At 35.3% G+C, this 19,494-nt stretch overlaps 1 long non-coding RNA gene across 1 annotated transcript; it reads left to right on the top strand.

Annotated features, from left to right (window-relative positions):
• The first annotated feature begins 7,271 nt into the window (after window positions 1–7,271).
• On the top strand, window positions 7,272–10,115 carry LOC132617835 (uncharacterized). Its single transcript, XR_009573851.1, has 3 exons — window positions 7,272–7,487; window positions 8,577–8,643; window positions 9,581–10,115. It is a non-coding gene; the product is annotated as an uncharacterized LOC132617835 (long non-coding RNA).
• The last annotated feature ends 9,379 nt before the right edge of the window (window positions 10,116–19,494 follow it).

Here is a 19,494-nt window from a genome sequence, read left to right as displayed (position 1 = left end):
TCATCAAAATCACTTTTGACCAAACCCATTAGAATTTGGACGGCTTGGGTAGGTTACATGAGTTTGAGATAGATTTGTCACTCCTAATCAAAAGTGCTTATTAACAAATTTCTTATAAATCAAATTTAGTAAAAAGTGATGAGTCAATCACCCTACTTTTCAGGTTATTATTATAAGTTTCAACACTTTTATCTAAACTTATTATTACTTATTCGCAAAATTAGTTTAAATTAATTTTATCAATTCAAATTTTTTTAAACACGTGATTGTTATCGTAATTTCTAATCAGTTAAACCAAACGAAATCTAAATCAAAATCACAAAGATGAAAAGGGCTTTTGGAGGTCAAAGTTTTGGAAGGAAAGAGGTGATAGACGTGTCGAAGAAGATTTCTGCTGACATATACAAGACAAAAAAGGAGTAGAAAAGTTAAGTGCAGGTAGAAATTTCTGGTGAAAGGCTAAAGCAAATAGTGTCTTATAGCTTTATTTGGCTTTTGCTTTAATTAGAAAGCTACAAAAATAGCTAATGTGTTGGGTAGTTGAGCTTGTTAAGAAATGCATATTGATTGGTGAAGGCTACTCAAATGCACGTCAAGCATCTCTTACGTTGCCTTGATACCTACCCTAAACATGCATTTGGATAAAGCAAATTAATACTGCCAAATAAAGGTAATTTCTTTCCATCGACATTTGCCACAATACACTATTTACGCTGAGAATCACTTGTTACATTGTTTAGTCAAGCAGTGACGGAGCCTGAAATTTTAATAAAGGAATTTGAATACTGCCAAATAAAGGTAATTTCTTTCCATCGACATTTGCCACAATACACTATTTACGCTAAGAATCACTTGTTACATTGTTTAGTCAAGCAGTGACGGAGCCTGAAATTTTAATAAAGGAATTTGAAAATTTGAACTTTCGATATAAAATTATCTTCGAACTACATTTCTTTATGTTGACAGAGTATTTTTGTGTTATATAACCAATATAATTTTCTAATGAAAGAGATTCAATTGAACCTCTTCTTTGATTGTGGCTCCACCACTTTGGTCGGGAGCTTAGTTTCAAATTTAGTTTATGAAAATTTAATAGTCTAACTCACTCAAACTGGACATGTTGGATTGGGTATGTATTTGCTGGCGAGTCAGTTTGGACATAGTTCACATACTTACATAAGTTTGGTTCAATTTGAATTGCATATGTAGGACACATTGGTTCATATAACTAGTGGCGGGCCAAAATTTATAATAAAAGGATTCAAAATACATTACATTAAAAACTTTCTTTAAATAAAAGAGATTCAACAAATTATATATATATATATATATATATATATATATATATATATATATATATATATATATATATAATTTTCTTACCTATATACAGAGTACAATCTTCTGAAGGAGGGGATTCAATTCCCACCATGCATAGCTCCGCAATATAACTTGTCAAAACAGATGAAAATAAATTGGCTATGGCCGGATCACGACATTCTAGCTATCCTTGGATTAAAAATTAAAGTGTAAATTTTTTATGCTATAGTATTTATGGTATAAAAATATCAATTGCTTATCATTAAACATAAGAACAAAGTGAGTGACGTGTTTTGTCTACTAGCTGACTGGAATCCAATTCAGTAGGCTCGCTGACTTTTTCCTCCCATGCTGACAGTTACATAATGTCCACTTGATTATTGGATTTTCCATAAACTCCGGACAAATAATGGCCGTCGGCCTAATGATATAATTAGCATCCCAACATTCATTTCTCACAAAATTACAAATTTTCACGAAATAGTGACGGAACCAAAATTATAATTAAGAAAAATTAAAATATAATTTGAATTTATAGTGTACTTTTTCAACGAAGGAGAACTCTTAACTGAACATGCTTCATGCCAATCTAACTAAGATAAGGAGAAGATCTCATTTCTAAATTCATATCTATTCGTCTTAATTAGTCCTGCTTCGGCGATTCACGACATTTCATTTTCGCCTTTATCATTTGAGTTTTTGTATCTAAGACTTGATCTTACAAAATGAGTATAATGAGATAACAAGCAATCTGTGATCAATGCACGTTAATCCAAAACAAGACAAACAACAAAGATTTTCGAGGACTAGGAAAGAAGATAGTACGACATGCCGAATATCAGTTGGTTATAATACATAAAATAAAAAATAAAAAGGTGAAAATAGGATCTGTTGTCCTCTTACAATTTAAATAGAAGAAAATGGTTTTTTCAAATCTTTTATGTGATTTTTTCAAATCTCTTATGTGTAAAAAATGAATCTCTTGTAAAATGGTCATAAAACTAAATAAAATTTATAAAGGACCAAAAAGGACACTCAAGGACCACGAATGAAGTAGGTTTATTATTTACATAATTTTCTAACTACCAAAAAGCGACAGTTTTAGTCTTGGAAACTGTCTTGCATTATATTGGTGGTAAATAACAAATGTTTCTGGATTGTTTGGAGTTATATTGGAATTTTCCTGATGTCGAGCTATAAGGATTTGTCGTAAGAGTCATTTTAGGTTGAATTATGAGATTTAAATGAAAACAGACAGCAGAATTTTATTGGACAAAATATATGTATAACTATATAAAATGTTTAGCATTGTATCTACTCAAAAATAGAACATCTTACTCTTAGCTTGTTGCAACAACATCTCTAGTAAGAATGTATACGAGTCGTGCGTCATGGGATAAAATTGACAAATAACGAGTTTTTAATATTTGTAACTGAAAGAATAGCCATTAAGAAGGTAGTTGGACGTAATTTGGCTAAAATTTGAATAAAACTAATATTTGAAATTGAAGTTGAAAAAAAAAAGGTATTTGAAACTTAAGAATTGAAGGGCTAGAGTTTATATAAAAAGATTCTCCTAAAATTTCAATACCTTGATATATATACTCAGTAGTTATTGAATCTTGAACTACTGAAAGCAATCATGTACTTAACGAAGTTGTCTGTGCAAATTGGGTATCCTCCCCTAAGAAACAAATAACGGTTCTGGTGAAAAGAAAAAAAAAAAAAAAATCAAACAGACAATGATTCTAGTTGGGCTTGGAAGTTGAGAAAGGCAAAACACAATCAGAAACAATAGATAGGCCCATGAAATTTACAAAGAAATGCTCATCTCTTGATAGTTTCGACCTTCAAGAAGCATTTTTACATTTTTTGTCGAAGTTGAATTCACATTACAAAAAATTCAGAGGCAAATCCATAATTTTGACAAGATGGATCCAATATTTAGGTCCTTTGCCACTAAACTTATTAACATTTGAGATTATGGGTTCATAATTTATTAAAATTTTAGTAACTTTTTACATGCATTTCTATGCATCATGCCGGAAATGTTGAGTTCATACAAACCTTTTACCTTTATATATATATATATATATATATATATATATATATATATATTTTTTTTTTTTTTGGCAAATAAACAATTTTATTTCCAAAAGTATTAACATTCTGTACAAAGTCAAGAACTGTGTTGGCATGGCAACCAAACAGTTAAGCAAAGGCTAACAACCATTTTCATCAAAGCAACAGTAGGCAAAAAAACTAAGCAACACTAAGGGTAGTAGTTAAGGTCTGCTAGTTTGCTGGCAAGTTTTGGCTTCAAAGTTCCTCTGTGGAAGATCTCCTGCACTATTCTCCTAGTAATCACATGTGAATCAGTAGATTTAGCTTGGAAAATTCTATGATTTCTCTCAATCCATATGTGATATACTGCAGCTGCTATACTAATTCTGAAAATTGTGGCTGCTGCTCCCTTCCCTCTAGCATTTATAATTGTCCAATCCAGTTCTTCTAGCAATGGCTTTGCTTGTCTTCTTATACCTTGCCAATGTAGTAGTCTTGTCCAGATAAAACTAGAGTAGTCACATGAGAAAAATAAATGATCACTGGACTCATTTCCCCAACTGAATAGAGCACATTGCTGGTTATCCGTGACTCCCCATTTTAATAACCTGTCTTTTGTATGGAGTCTTCCCAGGGCTGCTAGTCTTGTAATGAAAATCCACTTAGGTGATCCAGGGGACCTTCTGATAATCACCCCTCATTGCAATGCACAACTTTTTTATGGAGAATTGTTGCATATTTGCTTCAATATCTTTTGGACCATCTATGAGGCTTGAGAGGGTGCACAATCCCAAAATATTACATCATTTAATATAGTAACAGTGTACCCACTTCACCCACAAATTGTCCTTTTTTCGACATAAGTTCCATAGTAACTTAAGTATTGCAGCATTGTTCCAGACAGTAATATCTAGAATGTTTAATCCTCCCGCTGTTTTAGGCATGCATACTTTATCCCAAGCTAGAAGTACCTTTTTAGTAAGCTCAACACCACCTGTCCACAGAAATCTTTGGCATGTTTGGTCGATAAGTTTGATCACTTTCGATGATAGGACAAAAACCTGAAACCAATATACTTGAATGGAAAATAAGACAATTTTGATCAATAACTCTCTTCCTGCATAGGATAAGAATTTAGTAGTCCAACAAGTGATTCCCCCTAACATTTGGGCAAGAAGTGGCTGACATTGCATGATGGATAACCTTTTAGTACTTAGAGGCACCCCTATCTATTTAAAAGGCAGATAGATCCCTTTTAGTGAAGCCCAATATATCCAGAATAGCAGCCAGCATAGTGCCCTTTACCCCACGAAAATAAATTGCTCTTGTGTCTTTGTTGGCAATCAGTCCAGAAGCCCCAGAGAACTCTTGGAAGCAATTAAAAAGAAGCTGGACAGATCTGATATCTCCTTTGCAAAAATAGGAGCATATCATCAGCAAAGCCTAACTGGATCAACTGTACTTTAGAGCATCTGGGATGAAATTTGAAATTTGAAATTTGAAATTTGAATGGACTATTAATTTCCTCAGTAATCTAGAGAAATATTCCATTGCAATTACAAAGAGGAATGGAGACATAGGGTCCCCTTGCCTCAAGCCTCTCTTGGCTTCAAAGGGTTCTGAAGGCACCCATCTATGCATATTGAGTAAGAGACTGTTTGAAGGTATTCCATCAACCATCCAGTAAATTTAGGAGGAAAATTCAGGTGGCAGAGCATTTGTTGGATAAAGATCCACTCAAGTGAATCATATGCTTTTTCCATATCTACCTTAAGCATACATCTAACAGAGATCCCCTTTAGCCCATATACCTTAACAAGCTCATGACTCAATATAATGTTATCACTAATGAGTCTACCAGGTACAAAGGTTGATTGACTCTTGTCAACCAAGCTATCCATAACATTCTGGAGTCTATTTGTGATAATTTTAGAGATGAGTTTGTAAACTATAGCGCAGCAAGAGATAGGCCTGAATTCCTTTACCGTTGAGGATTCTTAATTTTAGGAATAAGTGTCACAACTGTACAATTTATGGGCTTGTGAAGTATACCTGTATTAAAGAAGTTCCGCACTGCCTTTGTAATCTCATCCCCAACCACTGACCATGATTGTTTAAAAAACAAGGCATTGAAGCCATCAACTCCTGGGGCCTTCAAGTCTTCAATCCCCTGAAGAGCATGCCAAACATCTGCTTGGGTTACTGGCTCTGGAAGTTGTAGTTGTTGGCTTCTGGACAGTACATAACCCAAAGCACAAATCTCTGGTTTGATTGTTGGCAGTTGTGATGCAGTAGTACCCAACAGATTTCTATAGAAGCCAATTCTCTCCCCTTTCACCTCAGTCTCATCAGAAGTCCATCTACCACAGGAGAGTTTGAGCTTTTTGATCTGGCTATATGCTGTCCTGTTCTTTAGATTAGCAAAAAAGTAAGCTGAGTTTGAGTCCCTAAGTTGCAACCATTTGATCCTTGACTTTTGTTGATAGATAATCTCTTGGACCAGGGACTATTTCTCCAATGTTTGCCTAAGTTCTTTTTCAAGGTCCACTAGTGACTTTTTCAATGTCTACTAGTGATGCAGCATGATTTCTACTCCTTATTTGTTCCTGAGTTTCAGCTAATTTCTGTCTAGTATCCAGGATGCTTTGTTTAACATTTGAAATTCCTTCACTTGTAGAGTTTTCATTTTTTTTTTTTTTGACATTTTCAAGCTGGGCCCAAACTCTCTTCGTATAAGTACCAGGGATAGGCTTATTCCACCCTTTTTGAATACTCTGTTTGAAGCTTTGATGTTGTACAAGATGGTTCATGAATTTAAAAGGTCTAGGCCTTCTTATTATTGGTTCAGCAAAATCCATGATAAGTGGAGAGTGGTCTGAACATATGGGGTCTTGGATCTCTACCTCTAACTGTGACATAGATGTCATCCAAGATGGGTTTGCAAAAGCCTTGTCAATTGTACTAAAGACATGGCCATTTGTCCATGTGTAATCCCTTCCAACAATTTTCAGTTCACAGGGTGGGCATGGTACGGTATGGTACGGTATTTGAAATTTCGGTTCGGTAACTTCGGTATTCGGTTTTTAAAAATACGATATCATTACCATACCAAATTAATTCAGTACGGTTCGGTATTTTTAAGTTCGGTTTCGGTATTTCACGGTACGGTAAATCGGTAACCATAGTTTATTTGACTTCGACTTACGTATATACTCATGTAATAAAGGATTATGACTTCGAGATTTCTCAATTATATTAAACTAACACCATACACAAATAGACGTATTTAAAAGAAAGTACAAGCAATTTTCTTCGTTAATCAATTGCACAACGGACATTTGAATCACGGTAGAGTAGTCAAAGTTTCAAAGTCTAAACAACATTAGCCAAAAGTAAGCATAATCTTCGGTCCTAAACAATTTTACACCAAAAATTTCATTCAGCAGCAGAGAGAATAGGCCATTTCCACCATTTCAAGTCTTAATGTATTGGAAAAATAGCAGAGACAAATTAAAGGCTGCTTCTAGGTGTTACGTCCCATATTTTTATACATTGGGACAACCCGGATTAACTATGATAATTTAAGGCCAAAACTTTTCCGGGATTTGAAGTCGGGACTTTTGACCATTTGATTTTATTTGGAGACATACGTTATATATGAAATTGTTGGTATGGAACACTTAGGAAAAATTGGGACCACAATTCACAAAATTGGAATTTAAAATGTTGTTCAAAACTCCCTTGTAGCCGTGTGAATTAAAAAGGGGTCCCACACATTGTGTGGCCAATTATAATTGGTCCAACACATTGTGTGGACCTAAGGTAATGGGGACACTTAAAAGATGAATAAGTGGTCTTCTTTACTCATTCTACACTTCAACACTTAGCAAAATATCAACATTGAAAGCCCTTTCTTTTCTCCACTGTTTCGGCCAGCCAAGGGGAGATCCAACCCCATTTTTTTTTCTTCCCAAAAATTATTTCCTTGGTGTTAACCCACTATATTGAGGTCCCTAAGTAGCGTGGAAGAGTTGTTCGGGTCATCCAACCATTAGTTGTACCCATTTGCAAACCCTAACTATTTGGTGGATTGAAGAAGAAAGGTATGTTTTGCTCTTGTTTTTGTGTTGTGAACATTTATTCATGTTATGGTATGTTAATAGGGATGGAAATCATGAAATATAGTATGATTGGAAGTGGGTTGTGTGATGGGTGTTCTAGCCGTGTATATGGGTGTGACAAATGGAATTGATGAATTAATTCTATATTATGTTAGATTGGTATCGAGTGGGGAAAAGAATAAAAATCATCGATACATGTATATGTGTAGTGTAGCCGTGTTTATAGCCTCCAAATTGTAGCAAAGAAGGAATTAATCTCGCTTAGCGTCGTAATGGTTATTGTGATGACTTGTAGGTTAGAAATGAGAATTTAATGTCCCAAATTGACATAGTAAGCGTTGCGGACTGATTTGGAGAACTTTGTGCATTGAATAAAATTCGTATATATAAGAATCATTAACATGTGTATGTGTGTGGCGCGGGCGAATGTGAGTTTTATAATGTGTCGAAGATCGTAATACTATCGCTTAGTATTTTAGTTATCGTCGAAACGAATTCTAGTTGGAAATAAGTGTTTAAGTGGCTCAAGATTGATGTTGAGAAATTGTGGGCTGTTTTGAGGCTAGTTGTGCGTTTGACGTAAATTGTATATTTTATGAAAATCATATCGTTATATTGTGGATTGTGGTACAAAACATGACTTGAAAATGAGGAATGGAAAAGGGGACTGTTTTCGGCCAAACAGTGGAAAATTTTTCGGGTCGTTGGAAATATTATGTGGATTGTTTAGAATGTCCTAGAATATTGTGGTAAAGACTCGGGTTGATAATTAAATGTGTGAGCGATGTGGTGGCTTGAATGTGAGCCGTTGAATTGAATATTTGGAAAGTTGTCGAATGATGAAAAAGAGAGCTATTAATGTTATTTTGTCTTCCGAATTTATTATTGATGTTGCTAGATTGGTTATTGTGGCTGTTGTTGTTGATTTTTAAGCGAGATAAATTCTCGGGATGGCCTATTTACAGAGGAAGTGCTGCCGAATTTTTTTTGTAGAATTTAGAGTTAGTTGGAATGAAAAATTTCTTAATATGCCTATGGTTAATATTGGATATTCATTGGCACATTTTGTAGACCTTGGGGAGCCCGAGGGGTAAATTTGGAGTAGCTTTAGATTGGCTAGCTTGGAAGTGCGTTCGAGGTATGTAAGGCAACTTCCTTTCTTTTTGGCATGTCTTAGTTTTTATAGGCTAAATTAGAGCCTTAAGGAAACTTCCAAATCCGAAATCCGAGCATGTTATGATCCGTATATGTTCTTTGGCACTCTTATGTATGATTTGATGAAATATGAACCTTGATGTATTTGAAAAATCGTTTTTCGAACTTTGCGCAAAAAGGTTTCACTTTAAGGAACTTCGAAATATCCGAATGCCATATCTTTCACATAAATGCTCGGATTGCTCCAATATATTTTTATAAAAATTTTGCAATACATATAACGAGTATGTTTTTCATAAGCGGGCCCGACTTGGGTAAATACCCACCCGTGGGTCCCGCGACTTCCTTTTTTGTTTTAAATTCGGGAGATTTTGAAAGAATTTGTTAAGACTACTATCCGATTTTCAAATACGATCGTTTTGCTTATGTTTGAATTTATGATATTGATTTTATGCATATGACTACTCACGACTCTATTCGTGCATTTGGTTACTCCCTTCGCCGAGTCCCGGGCCGGTTATGTTATCGTGCGCATTTTGATATACTCCGGAGTTATGCTGTGTTTATGGTTCACCGAGCTACTCGCAAAAGAGGGTCGGGTTCCATCTATATTTGGTGTTATGCTGTATATGGCGTTATGTTGTGATGTGATATGTGACGGGGATACGGAGATTTGAAATCTTTCTGGTGTTATGCTGTGTTATGGCGCTATCGACAGGCGGGCGACCATATTCTTCTGTACCCTATGCATGATTTACATATTTGAAACTAAATAATTTGATAAGATTGAATTTGCACTTATGTTTAATACTCCCATTTCGCTATGTCTCAGATTTGCTTTCTGTACATTCTGCTTTGCATACTCAGTACATATTTCGTACTGACCCCCTTTCTTCGGGGGCTGCGTTTCATGCCCGCAGGTACAGACGCACAGTTCGGTGACCCCCCAGTGTAGGATACCCCTTTTGCTGTTGGAGTGCTCCCCTCCCTTCAGAGCACATCTTTTGGTATACACTTTTGTTCGCTATGTTGTATATATTCGTTCATGGGTACGGCGGGGCCCTGTTCCGCCATATGATTTGTTTGGTCTGTTTAGAGGTCTGTAGAATTATTTGTGGGTGTGTGTGCCTACTTCTGTACAGTTGTGTCCATATGATCTTCTTCGTCATGGCAGCCTTGTCGGCATGCATTTTGTATATGTTTTTGGGTCGTTGTGCCATTTGATAGCCTTGTCGGCTCGCACATGTATATGTTGTGTTTGGGCGATCCCATTCGCCGCGGCGGCCGGTCCGCATATGTTTACACGTTACTTTGTTAGCCCTGTGTGGCCTTTGTTGGTATTTGCTGTGTACAGGGTTATTTTGGATAGTCCGAAAAACAAAGGAAACTCTGCCGAAATTTTTCTGGAAATTGTCTAAATTTGAAATATAGCCTTGATGGCTTCTGTTATATACTTGAATGCGTTTGATAAAATTTTGAGATAGCATTTGATAGATGTGTTTGGGTGCCCAGATTGGGCACTAGTCACGGCCTACGGGGTTGGGTCGTGACACTAGGCCTCAGCATATGTGAAAGACTAAAAGCATGAAAATATTGGATAAAAAGTTAGCTTTGATGGTACAATTTTCTATTAGATACAAATTGACATTAAATGAGATGTGATGTAATTTTTTATACGAAAACTAGTCTATCTATTTAGCAGTAGTAAATATAATATATATGGATTGTATATATGTAGTATAAACTTCGGTATGGTATACGGTATTTCGGTATCCATTTTATAAATACCAAATACCATACCGAATACCAAAGAAAATTTAAATTCATACCAAATACCATACCAAATACCATAATACTAAAACCGCGGTATTAAAAACTTCGATATCGGTATGGTATTCGGTATATACCATACCGTGCCCACCCCTCACAGCCCAATCCTAAGTAAACAATCTTTAAAATCTCTTACTTCACTTTCTTGTAATACTGTTACGTTAGTCCTATCATCATTGTGCAAAATAACAGTCAAGTCTCCCATAATAAGCCATGGGCCATTAATACCAGTTGCAATGCTATCTAGTCGTGACCTTAAGCTTCTCCTGTTTCCACAGTATGCCACCCATAAACATCAGTGAAACATAAATCCAGCGGCAAACTACAACTTCTAATATGGCCACCTGATCAGTCATAGTAATTAGAATATAATCTACCTTTGTGTTGTCCCATAAAATCCATGTTCTTCCTTTGTCACTTTGAGCATAGTAGGCATACCATTGCCAATGTGTAGTGACCTTGTCAATATTTTTTGTCAATTCATTTCCTTCATCCTATTCTCCAGTACATTTATAATACTAATCTTACTATCATTAAAAAAAACTTTAAATTCCTTTTTCTTATAGACTTTATTTACACCCCTAACGTAACGTTCCAGGTAACTAACTTCATTGATAAATGGATTGATCAGGGGGGTCACCATCAGGCCTCACCATGCTACTTTGTTCCCTCTCTTGCTCCTGGGTTTGTTTAAATACATCTAAGGCCATGATTGTCACGACTCGACTAGGGGCCGTGACGGGTACCCGGGGCTAACCACCGAGCACCACTCATTCCCTTACTTATCATATTCATATCATAAGAAAGTCATTTTCTCATTTGGAAACATAATCACTTTACACACATATATATATGTATACATAAGCCCTTCGGCTATCAAAATAATATAAACATATACATTAGAAACATTGTGAGACCATACTACCCACACCTGCGTATCTACGAGCCTCTACTAGAGTGCTAGACATAAGGACGGAACAGGACTCCATCGTGCCCAAAATATACATATATACACAAAAGAATGATCAAAGGCACCTCCGGAACAATGGAGTGCTCTCAAGTCAGCTAACAGCTCCTACGAGTCTGGATCTAGCTCACCTCCCTGTCTACCTGTGGGCATGAACACATCATCCAAAGAAAACGGACGTCAGTACGAACATTGTACTGAGTATGTAAGACATGAATGAAATAAGCATAATAGAAGGATCATAAACCGTAGGAGGAAGGTATAACCTGAATGAGTTTTATAGGTGAATACATTTCATACATATATCGTATATTTATGTAATCATAGTACATGTGTCGTCATAGCGCATATATCATCGCATCATAATCCTCATCGTTAACCCGCGTTCGGGTAACCATCATATGCCGCCCACTAGTGGTGATCATGTCCGGCCTCCTAGGCGCGGTGGAATCATAAGCAGCCCGCCTTAGCGGTGACATGTCCGGCCATTTAGGCACGGTGGAATCATAAGAAGCCCGCCTTAGCGGTGACATGTCCGGTCTCCTGGGCACGGTGGAATCATATCGCCATATACCCATCGTAACTCAACATTTTCATACATGGCATAGGCATATTATAAACTTTCATTATTGATCATCTCATAGACATATCACAACTTAGCATCATTATACATTCATCATTAAAAACATACATTAGAACTTGAATACAACTATGGCTATGTCGGGGTGACGTAAGGTCATGAAACCCCGATTCCATTATGGAGCATTTATAAGTATTCTGCCCCACGTTGAATGAAATAGTATATAAGGTGAGTGTATACAATAAACGACATCATTAACTATATAAGAACATCATATCATGAACTCTAGAATCTTTAGACTTAAGCCCATCATCATCATTATTGGGCTCGTAATGTATCTCTTATCTCATGTAGCTATTCATGAACATGGACTCTTAACTTTCCGGGATATAGAAGATTCATGGAGAAGAAGGAAAAATCATGCCATAGAAAGAAAGGGCTAGCCTCACATGTTGTTCGTTTAACTAATCTATCGCTTGCTCGTTCTCCTTCAATGCTCACATTTCTACCTTCAAGAGAATTCACATTATTATTAGCTAATCGATTACTTAAACGTGCTTACTAAAACTAAAGAAAATTGGGCAGCATTTCCTTTGTTTATACTACTTTCCCCATATTCTATATCAACTCCCAAACATTCATAACAACATTCACAATATCACAAGCGACAATCATCATTCATCTACATTATCCACATTTCGTAGTTTCACTCCAATTTCTCCATAATCATGATCATAGTTCATTATTGCATTTTATCACATATAATACTTATTCCATGTTCTAAATGTCGTTCACAACATACTTACAATCACAACATACCAATATTCATAATTCACCCCAAACTACTACTCAACAATGACACTATTCACACATTCATGACCCATTTTCTACCTCCTTCTACAATTCAAGTGTTTCAACTTTTCAATACCTTAAATAACATGTAAATACCATAAAACTCACCTTAGATAGTGTAGGAATAAGCCTTGAGTTGAAATATTTCTCTTTCACAAAAACCCTAGTTCACTCCCCATGAAATTTTCTTGCCTTAGGTGAACCCTAGTGAGTTTCTTGCACTTGTTTCCTTTGATTTGATGAAGTTGATCATCAATTTCACTTGGATTCTTGTATATGAGGAGTTTGGAAAGTTCTAGAGAGTTGTTGGGTCGTGGAGAGAGAAAATAGAATGAATTAAATGAACTTGGGATATTCTTTTATAAATGCAAAAGTTGTCTCGACATCATTATACGGACACTTATACGGTCTGTATAAATTTATACGGTCTGTATAAATTTATACGGTCCGTAAAACTGCCCCAGTAACCATCACATTCTGTGTCAATTTGACGGCACATTATACGATCCGTATAAATTTATACGGTCCGTATAAGTGACCGTGAAATCACCCCCTCAACCACTTCATTCTGTGACCGTTATACGACAGGTTATACGGACCGTATAATCAGTCGTATAATCTACCGTTTCTCTGATTTTGGTTCTTGACACTTCGTTTGATTTCAAATCCTCGTGGGACCTTCGTGATACTTGTCTAACACCTCGTTAACAATCTAAAAGATATTATAACTCTTCTTCCAAAACATTACTAAGCCATCATTAATTCGATATTCATAAATTCTGTCTGGTACGCAACATATATCTTGCTTTCCTTAACAACTTTCATCTCCTATCTCAAATGTCCCTGAAATCTTATTTAAAATCATCGAATGGTATTTCTTACTTATCAAAACATTGTATACGTCATGCTCTTCGCTAGCCTATTCCCTGTACGTTAACGGGGAATGTTCCAAGGTGTAACAATGATGAATGATCAGAGGGTTGAACCCATTCTCCATATTCACAACATTTGAATTGGGGCTGATAGAGTTCTTGATTGCTGACTTAGGCTTGACACTCTTCCATACATCTTCCTTATGTAATGGTGGAAAGTCACTTGAGTTCAACTCAATAGCTGCTTCTACAGTTTGTTCTGTTGACACTGCAAGTTGCACTACAAGATCATTTGAGCTCCGTTCAAGCCTAGGGTGCCATTGCTTCACTTGCTTCCTCGGTTGCTCCTTGTGTCCCTTTACATTATCCTTCACTCTTTCAATCTGCTTCTGCTTCTGCTTACGCTCCTTCTTCTGTTTAGTAGGATTGGCTGTAGGTGGGGACCTACTACAATTATGCCCAATCTGGAGGCATTCTTTGCAATAGTCGGGTACCAAATCATACCAAACCTCTTGATCAAAGACCCTATCAGTTGGATCCTGGACGTTACATCTATTTCTATGAGAACCCTTGCACATGAGATCCTCTCCACTTGGCTCGTACATTCATCGGTGTACATTGGATTACCTAGACCACTATATATCTTGCTAAAGGATTCAATACCCCAACAATTGAGTGGCAATTTAGGTAGCTTAATCCATAGTGGAACCACTCTTAAAACCTCATCACAAAAATTGAAATCAGGTTTCCATGATCTCACTATCAACGGCTTATTGCTAAGCACATACAGCAGGACCTCATCTCTATCCTTGATGCTGTTGAGTTTTACTACAAAATAGTCGTTATTATGATAGTAAATTTTAGGCTTAGCTATATAGTTCCACTGAGCCCCGATGTATCGTTCAAGTGCCCCAATAGATGGGGATGCTCCTACTATGTACACAATCAAGGCCATCTTCCAATACTCTGTCTCTTTTGCAATATCAGCTTCATTCAACTAAATAATCTTAACCCCATTTTGAAGAATTGGAGCAATGAAGGAAATATTAGTGCCTCAGGAAGCAAGTCTGTTGCCTTCAAATAAATTTGCCCAATTTTGTTTCTGTTTCTATGCCGAAATCGGTGGCTGTGTGTGCTTTCCAGTTTTAGCAGCAGCTGGTTGCTTGCCACTATCCCCGTCGTTGGATCGTGAAGGGTCAATCAGACTTATGGGATGTCAGCGTAGCTGCAATTCCGCATGTCACTGTTTTAGGAGTGGGAGAGCTGGTCGCCGGTAACGGGGTTTCCACTTGTTTTTGCTTTCTTGTACCACTGGTTTCCACCACATCCGGCACGAATGGTCGCCGGACTGGTTTAGTTCTTTTCACCTCAGATAGTTGTATTGCAGAGTGGTTCTTCTTTCCCCGTCCCTTGGCCATGCCGGCGAGGGCAATCCTTGAAACTCTTAATTTTTTTTTACCTTTATATAGAGATAGGTATAGTGGAGAAAGTTTTGCATTTTATAGTCATATGCTTGAAACATCTTCCTTTTGTGGTTTATTTCTATACCAACTATTAGTGGCAGATTTACGGTATTAACGGTAATTCAATAACTATTGTTCAAATCTTGTATTCTCTTACTTACTTTATCTGAATCCCCTCCTAATAGATGCGGGAACCACACAGGTCATTGTGTGGAATGCCCGCTAAGCAAGTCAATTAATGAAGGGATCGCGGCGCTAGGTATTATGTTTTAAAATATCTAATAAAGTTTTGTAAACATTTATTTGTGAATTCAATTATTATTGTATATCAACTTGAGGTAATTATAGAAATTCATAAATTTCAAATTCTGAATCCGCCCCTGTCAATTATTGCTAAAAGTTTAGTTCATGTGGTAGGTACTTAATGCATTAGGGGAGTGACTTGTTATTTTGGTCAACACTTACTAATTCTATATAGAGGTGGGTTCAGGATTTAACCTTTAAAGTTTTTTTTTTTTTGAAATCATTATATTCTTAAAGTTATGAGTTCATACCAACTATTTATTATAATTTTAGTAAATTTTTACGCATAAATTTATGTTCCGTATCGAAAATATTGGATTAAGATGAACTGGGTATCGTATCTGCATCCGCCCCTGCCTCTATGTATCTACTTTGACCTTCCATAAGAGAAAATAACAATGAAATGTTCCGAGTTTCCAACCGAAAAAAGGATCTTATCTGCAAAATAAACTTTACCGATCGAGGTCATGTAGTAGAATACAATGGCACCCACTTTTAGGTTTATTGCAGGTACCGCTGGCACAAATTAGCTTATTTATCAAAGAAAATACCACACAGCATCGTTCTTATTTCTTATTACTGGATAGTAATACTCTTTAACATATAAGTGTTCAGAGAGAAAATCGGCACAACCAAACAGAAGCTTTGGTTATTTATTTTAACAATAACAGAAGCTTTGATGGAAAATGAAAATTAACTATGCAAAAAGGAAAACAAGTACCGCGTACTAGAGTTTTTAAATAAGTTTAAGTTATATACATCGTTAGCGTAAAGAATTGTTCATGTTATTAGGTCAACCCAACGATATCTCCAGGCAAATCTCCTTAAAATGTGTGATTTGTAATCTTGAAAATTAAAAAAAATTACCTACTATTACATATAGGTATGACTTGATAGTAGAGAAATGTCTTAGCTAATTGTTATAACTTGTACGAGTGGTTATGTCTTATGTTTCAAGGTTTCAAAATCAAAAGTTAATTCCTAGAATCCTTCACGATTTTAGTCTTTTAGGTTCAAGATAAGTTTTTGTATATATTGAGGTCGCAATGAATCTTCGAACTCTAACAAGTGTTAGTTCACTTTTATAGGAGTAGCAAACTTGATGCATCGCTTTTTTCTTTTTTGACTCAAAGCAAATATGACGTTTTCATACTATATAAAAAATAACTAAGCAAGTAGCAAACTTGATGCATCACTTTTTTCTTTTTTGACTCAAAGCAAATATGAAGTTTTCATACAATATAAAAAATAACTAAGCAGTAGTATGTTGCACTGCTATTTTACATTCACTGATTTAATACTCCTGAACAATGGTCTGTCTAAATAGCTAATTTCGTCGTTTCCCTCTAAGCATCAAGAATCGTTAATATTAAAAAAAATTCTAGAATTACTTTTTGAGAAATTTAGGGGAGAATAGATCTCCAATTATATGTAAATTCGATTACATTGTCGATGACTCCGACCATTCAAAGACGTAAAATATTCATCTTCCTTCAGCCCTATACTTATTTTTCTCTTATAATTAAGAGTATTAAAAATCAAACCTTGGATATGGAATCATCTAATTCGGCATAGAGTAATTTTGTATACATGACAAGATATAGCTCGACACGTGACACAATGGGAATGGAGCACATGGCAGTTGAAAGTCACTACTAAAAAACTGGCAAAATTCGACGGACAAAAAACCGACGGACTGCGTCTCTTTGAAAAACCGATGGAAAACCGACTCAGTGCGTCAGTTTTGTGTATTTCTAATTTTTTTATTATTTTAATTAAAAAACCGACGGACAACGTCGGTTTTTTCCGCAAAATTTTGAAATTATATATCCGCAAAACAAAACCGACGTCCCACGTCGGTTTTATTAAAAACAAATAATAATAATAATAATTAATATTTAATTAATATAAAACCGACGGACGACGTCGGTTTTATTTTTAAAAATATTTTAAATAATATGCAATTCAATTTGTTTTTAAAAAAAATAATAAACAATTTTTTTTAGGAAACCGACGGACAGGGTCGATTTCCTATTTTTTTTTTTTAATTTTTGGGTCAAATCTGGTCAAACGTGCGGGAAAAACCGACGGACAGGGTTGGTTTTGTCCGTCGGTTTTTCTTTAAAAACATTCCAGACGGGTTTTCATACCCATTTCTTCTCCTCTTCCCAATTAAACTCCCATTCCCCTCAAACCCTAGCTACCCGCCGCCCCCCTCCCCTCCGCCCAGCCCCGCCGCCCATTTCCCCGCCGCCCAGCGCCGCCGCCTGCGCAGCCCATCCCCACCAACCCCAAACTCGTTTTGAAGTTAATTAATTGAGGTTAGTTTCTCTTAAATTAGGGCTTTTAAAATTCTTTCAATTTTAGTTTTATTTGTAGATTTTAGGCCTAATACTAATCTATTTAGCTTTGTTAAACATCATTTGCAATGTTATTAATGTTGAATTTGTGAAAAAAATGTAAACTTTATTTGACTAGTTTAGTTGTCATTTTTTTTTTTTTGGCTTGAGATTGTGCTATATTTCATGTTTTTTGTCAATGTATTTGTGTTAGCTTAATTATCATTCTTTGTAATATTATTGATATTGAATATGTGCAAAAATGTATACTTTAATTATTTGACTAGTTTTTTTTTTTTGTTGGATTGTGCTTTTTGTTAGAATTCCATAAGTTATTAGAATTGTTATTGATCATTCCAAATTAGAATTGGTTGAGATTGTGCTTTTCAAAGTTAGAATTGTTAAGTTATAGTATTTCTATAACCTCAATACTAAAATGTAGATTTTATTTCTCTAGATTTACGTTTCAATTTTTAGAATTGGTTGGAATTGTGCTTTTCAAAGTTAGAATTATTAAGTTATGTTAGAATTATTAAGTTATAATATTTGTACAACCTCAAAACTAAAATGTAGACTTTATTTGACTAGATTTACTTTTCAATTTTTAGAATTAAAGTTAGAATCCATAAGTTATTAAAGTTAAAATTGTTATTGAGAATTCAAAGTTAGAATTGGTTGGGATTGTGCTTTTCAAAGTTAGAATTGTTAAGTTATAGTATTTCTATAACCTCAATACTAAAATGTAGATTTTGTTTCTCTAGATTTACTTTTCAATATTTAGAATTGGTTGGAATTGTGCTTTTCAAAGTTAGAATTATTAAGTTATGTTAGAACTATTAAGTTATAATATTTCTATAACCTTAAAACTAAAATGTAGACTTTATTTGACTAGATTTACTTTTCAATTTTTAGAATTAAAGTTAGAATCCATAAGTTATTAAAGTTAGAATTGTTATTGAGAATTCAAAGTTAGAGTTGGTTGGGATTGTGCTTTTCAAAGTTAGAATTGTTAAGTTATAGTATTTCTATAACCCCAATACTAAAATGTAGATTTTATTTCTCTAGATTTACTTTTCAATTTTTAGAATTGGTTGGAATTGTGCTTTTCAAAGTTAGAATTATTAAGTTATGTTAGAATTATTAAGTTATAATATTTCTCTAACCTCAAAACTAAAATGTAGACTTTATTTGACTAGATTTACTTTTCAATGTTTAGAATTAAAGTTAGAATCCATAAGTTATTAAAGTTAGAATTGTTATTGAGAATTCAAAGTTAAAATTGGTTGTCGGTGAAAGTAGTGTGTCAAAGGAATATAGTCATGTCCAATATGATAGAGTTAATGATATGGTTAATGATGCTTTTGGCGTACAGTCTGGGTTTGAACCTTGGCAAAATTTTGAGGAACCTCCTAATGAAGAAGCAATGCGCTTCTATCAATAATTAGAAGAGGCTAGTCGTCCACTTTAGGTAAGGAGTCAGCATTCTAAGTTGTCTGTTGAGTTAGAATGATTAACATCAAATCAGATTGGACTGTTGTTGAAGCTGCTGTGGACTCAATGATTAAGCTTGTAGGGGAACTAGTTAGTCCGGAATTCGACATACTTAAGAGTTACTATGAAGCAAAGAG

The sequence above is a fragment of the Lycium barbarum genome, chromosome 11, assembly GCF_019175385.1.
Source record: "Lycium barbarum isolate Lr01 chromosome 11, ASM1917538v2, whole genome shotgun sequence".
Lineage (NCBI taxonomy): Eukaryota > Viridiplantae > Streptophyta > Magnoliopsida > Solanales > Solanaceae > Lycium > Lycium barbarum.
This window is presented reverse-complemented; position numbering and strand designations above follow the sequence as displayed.